The sequence below is a fragment of the Cotesia glomerata genome, linkage group LG5 (genome assembly GCF_020080835.1).
Source record: "Cotesia glomerata isolate CgM1 linkage group LG5, MPM_Cglom_v2.3, whole genome shotgun sequence".
NCBI classification, from domain to species: domain Eukaryota; kingdom Metazoa; phylum Arthropoda; class Insecta; order Hymenoptera; family Braconidae; genus Cotesia; species Cotesia glomerata.
Window position 1 is genome coordinate 17,814,103 of NC_058162.1, and position 6,000 is coordinate 17,820,102.

The window sequence follows — 6,000 nt, forward strand, 5'->3', positions numbered from 1 at the left end:
TCTGAGGAACTTTGGTCGTCGAACGTTTTTTGTAGAGCGTAAAATTTCCTACTAATATCATTTTTCAGATTGTTGTTACGATGAACCGTTCCAAAGTAATAAAAATTAAAAAATTAAAAAAAATTTTTCCCGTGTTATTTAAATGGAAAATAAAGAAATGGATACAGGCAAATCTTACTATTGATATTAAGAGCTCACATGGGCGCCAAAATTTTTGTTTTTAGGTATACTATCAATTTTTAGAAACCAAAAGAAAAAAAAAAAAAAATTCGTCTTTTTTTGAAACACCCTAATATATATAAATACATACATATATAAACTTTTGAACCATATGCATTTTCTGAATTCGCTTGACGAGCTGAGTCGAAATATAGCAAAATTTTTCAAAAGTTCCGTCATGAGGACCAATGCAATAGTTAGATTTCTATGAAATCTACTAAAAATTTCATAATTGGCATAGGGGAATAGGGCATAATTTTGAGACTACACATATAACATGGTACTCACATTAAAGCTTATTTAAAGAGCTTTCGGATGCAATTTACAGAATTGCAATAAGTTATCCCATTCAAAAGTTATTCGAGTTCGAAAGTGAAGAAATATGAATTTTTATGATTTTCAAAATTTTGAAATCCTGGTATTTCTAAATTACTTGACCGATTAAGCTCATCTTCGAACTTGAATTTGGTATTTATCTGTAGAATAAGTATGTTGAGTTTGGTAGAGATCCGTTGTAAATTGGCGACGCTATCGTCCTAACAAGCCGCGTTATATCCCATATATATATAAATATATATATATATATATATATAAATACATACATATATAAACTTATGAACCATATGCATTTTCTGAATTCGCTTGACGAGCTGAGTCTAAATATAGCAAAATTTTTCAAAAGTTCCGTCATGAGGACCAATGCAATAGTTAGATTTCTATGAAATCTACTAAAATTTCATAATTGGCATAGCGGAATAGGACATAATTTTGAGACTACACATATTATTTGGTACTGAAATTAAAGCTTATTTTAAGAGCTTTCAGATGCATTTTACAGAATTCCAATAAGTTATCCCATTCAAAAGTTATTCGAGTAAGAAAGTGAAGAAATATGAATTTTTATGATTTTCAAAATTTTGAAATCCTCGTATTTCTAAATTACTTGACCGATTAAGCTCATCTTCAAACTTGACTTTGGTATTTATCTGTAGAATAAGTATGTTGAGTTTGGTAGAGATCCGTTGTAAATTGGCAACGCTATCGTCCTGACAAGCCGCGTTATATCCCATATATATATAAATATATATATATATATATATATATATAAATACATACATATATAAACTTTTGAACCATATGCATTTTCTGAATTCGCTTGACGAGCTGAGTCGAAATATAGCAAAATTTTTCAAAAGTTTCGTCATGAGGACCAATGCAATAGTTAGATTTCTATGAAATCTACTAAAATTTCATAATTGGCATAGCGGAATAGGACATAATTTTGAGACTACACATATGACATGGTACTCACATTAAAGCTTATTTTAAGAGCTTTCAGATGCATTTTACAGGATTTCAATAAGTTATCCCATTCAAAAGTTATTCGAGTTCGAAAGTGAAGAAATATGAATTTTTATGATTTTCAAAATTTTGAAATCCTGGTATATCTAAATTACTTGACCGATTAAGCTCATCTTCGAACTTGACTTTGGTATTTATCTGTAGAATAAGTATGTTGAGTTTGGTAGAGATCCGTTGTAAATTGGCGACGCTATCGTCCTGACAAGCCGCGTTATATCCCATATATATATAAATATATATATATGTATATATAAATACATACATATATAAACTTTTGAACCATATGCATTTTCTGAATTCGCTTGATGAGCTGAGTCGAAATATAGCAAAATTTTTCAAAAGTTCCGTCATGAGGACCAATGCAATAGTTAGATTTCTATGAAATCTACTAAAATTTCATAATTGGCATAGCGGAATAGGACATAATTTTGAGACTACACATATTATTTGGTACTGAAATTAAAGCTTATTTTAAGAGCTTTCAGATGCATTTTACAGAATTCCAATAAGTTATCCCATTCAAAAGTTATTCGAGTAAGAAAGTGAAGAAATATGAATTTTTATGATTTTCAAAATTTTGAAATCCTCGTATTTCTAAATTACTTAACCGATTAAGCTCATCTTCAAACTTGACTTTGGTATTTATCTGTAGAATAAGTATGTTGAGTTTGGTAGAGATCCGTTGTAAATTGGCGACGCTATCGTCCTGACAAGCCGCGTTATATCCCACATATATATAAATATATATATATATGTATATATATATAAATACATACATATATAAACTTTTGAACCATATGCATTTTCTGAATTCGCTTGACGAGCTGAGTCGAAATATAGCAAAATTTTTCAAAAGTTCCGTCATGAGGACCAATGCAATAGTTAGATCTCTATGAAATCTACTAAAATTTCATAATTGGCATAGCGGAATAGGACATAATTTTGAGACTACACATATTATTTGGTACTGAAATTGAAGCTTATTTTAAGAGCTTTCAGATGCATTTTACAGAATTTCAATAAGTTATCCCATTCAAAAGTTATTCGAGTAAGAAAGTGAAGAAATATGAATTTTTATGATTTTCAAAATTTTGAAATCCTGGTATTTCTAAATTACTTGACCGATTAAGCTCATCTTCGAACTTGACTTTGGTATTTATCTGTAGAATAAGTATGTTGAGTTTGGTAGAGATCCGTTGTAAATTGGCGACGCTATCGTCCTGACAAGCCGCGTTATATCCCATATATATATAAATATATGTATATATATATATATATATATATATATATATATATATATATATATATAAATACATAAATATATAAACTTTTGAACCATATGCATTTTCTGAATTCGCTTGACGAGCTGAGTCGGAATATAGCAAAATTTTTCAAAAGTTCCGTCATGAGGACCAATGCAATAGTTAGATTTCTATGAAATCTACTAAAATTTCATAATTGGCATAGCGGAATAGGACATAATTTTGAGACTACACATATTATTTGGTACTGAAATTAAAGCTTATTTTAAGAGCTTTCAGATGCATTTTACAGAATTTCAATAAGTTATCCCATTCAAAAGTAATTCGAGTAAGTAAGTGAAGAAATATGAATTTTTATGATTTTCAAAATTTTGAAATCCTGGTATTTCTTAATTACTTGACCGATTAAGCTCATCTTCAAACTTGACTTTGGTATTTATCTGTAGAATAAGTATGTTGAGTTTGGTAGAGATCCGTTGTAAATTGGCGACGCTATCGTCCTGACAAGCCGCGTTATATCCCATATATATATAAATATATGTATATATATATATATATATAGATATATATATATATATATATATAAATACATAAATATAAACTTTTGAACCATATGCATTTTCTGAATTCGCTTGACGAGCTGAGTCGAAATATAGCAAAATTTTTCAAAAGTTCCGTCATGAGGACCAATGCAATAGTTAGATTTCTATGAAATCTACTAAAATTTCATAATTGGCATAGCGGAATAGGACATAATTTTGAGACTACACATATTATTTGGTACTGAAATTGAAGCTTATTTTAAGAGCTTTCAGATGCATTTTACAGAATTTCAATAAGTTATCCCATTCAAAAGTTATTCGAGTAAGAAAGTGAAGAAATATGAATTTTTATGATTTTCAAAATTTTGAAATCCTGGTATTTCTAAATTACTTGACCGATTAAGCTCATCTTCGAACTTGACTTTGGTATTTATCTGTAGAATAAGTATGTTGAGTTTGGTAGAGATCCGTTGTAAATTGGCGACGCTATCGTCCTGACAAGCCGCGTTATATCCCACATATATATAAATATATATATATATATATATATGTATATATATATATATATATAGATACATACATATATAAACTTTTGAACCATATGCATTTTCTGAATTCGCTTGACGAGCTGAGTCGAAATATAGCAAAATTTTTCAAAAGTTCCGTCATGAGGACCAATGCAATAGTTAGATTTCTATGAAATCTACTAAAATTTCATAATTGGCATAGGGGAATGGGGCATAATTTTGAGACTACACATATTATTTGGTACTGAAATTGAAGCTTATTTTAAGAGCTTTCAGATGCATTTTACAGAATTTCAATAAGTTATCCCATTCAAAAGTTATTCGAGTTCGAAAGTGAAGAAATATGAATTTTTATGATTTTCAAAATTTTGAAATCCTCGTATTTCTAAATTACTTGACCGATTAAGCTCATCTTCGAACTTGACTTTGGTATTTATCTGTAGAATAAGTATGTTGAGTTTGGTAGAGATCCGTTGTAAATTGGCGACGCTATCGTCCTGACAAGCCGCGTTATATCCCATATATATATAAATATATATACATAACATATATATATATATATATATATCTATATATATAAGCTTGAAATACCACTCACTCATCACGAGATCTCGAAACTATTCGCCCGATTGACTTTGAAATTTAGCATAGTTACTCCATTCGTGATGTGGGCAGCTCACTAAGAACTGCGGATTTTTACACGCAATTCCTAGCCAGAAATGAATTTTCGTCTACCATCACATATACTGCCCTCCCCTCCACCTCCCTCTCATTTCGCTTCTCACTCCACACACTCCCGTGCCCTATAATCTTTCCCCTTTTCCCTATATCTCTCTCTTTTTTTTTGAGGCTTGCAGAAATATCATTTTGAAACCCTCTAATCTAAGAAACCATCAGTTGGCACCCCGTAAGAATTATCGAACTCAACCCCCCTACAACCACCCACGCTAATCAACCTTTGCCATGGTTGCCATTGTCATGCCAGGTTATCGTTGCCATGGTTACCGTTGCTATGGTTACCGTTGCCGTGGTTACCGTTGCCATGGTTTACCGTTACCATGCCAGTTGCCGTTACCATGGTTACCGTTATCATAGGTTTACCGTTGCTATAATAACTGTTCAAAAATGATTGATTTTTAAATTTTATCAGATTGACTGTTGGGACGAGTTGAGGGAATTCATAATCGCATACGTTTTTAAGAAAGAATAGCTAAATCGATTAATAACTGAAATAACTTATATGCTATTGGAATAATCATGTGAAGGATGAACTCCCGATTATATCATAACACAGATAAATTAAAAACATAAATATTATCAAGTTGATATTGTTAAATGATTATACTGATTTTTAATGATTAAAATTAAAATGGTACATTATTGATCTGATAGCGTTTCGCTTCCTCTAGAAATTTTTACAACGATATCGTTAAATTATTATAAAAAACGGAGATCGATTTAAAGATGAATTTCTAATATAATGAAGAGTAATAATAAATATATTTTTAATACCGCACTTAATTTGTTATGAATTTATTAATAACTTTAGCTGATACCCGCCCGCTTTCGATAGGAATACAATAAATTTTTATGGTGTAACTTACTAGATGAAAATATAAACAAAATGGTTAATTTCAAAAGATAATGAATATAAATTTTGAGATTAGAGAAAAGTGATTGTTTGTGATGACCGGTGTTAGCGAGTATTAATATATGAAAGAAAGTATTTTTATTATTAACATTTTTAAGAATTAAAAAAATTATTGACATTTTTAAAATTAAATAATACTATGAAGCGGAAAAGAATAGGAGTTACGGATGAGTATTACGTGAATCGTTCCAACATTCACGTAACAAGAATAATTGGAGGAGGAAGAGATTGAGAAAGAAATAGGAAGGACCTTCTTAATAAGAGTTTACAGAATATGCGAGAAAGAAAAATTCAGATAGCTCGGACAGGGATTCGAACCCAGAACCTTCCGGTGACATGTCGGCTACTCTACCATTTGACCTACCTCCGGTCTAGACTAAATGTTTAAGGATAACATTATTATAATGGGGAACGCATCTCACTACACAGTACGTCAT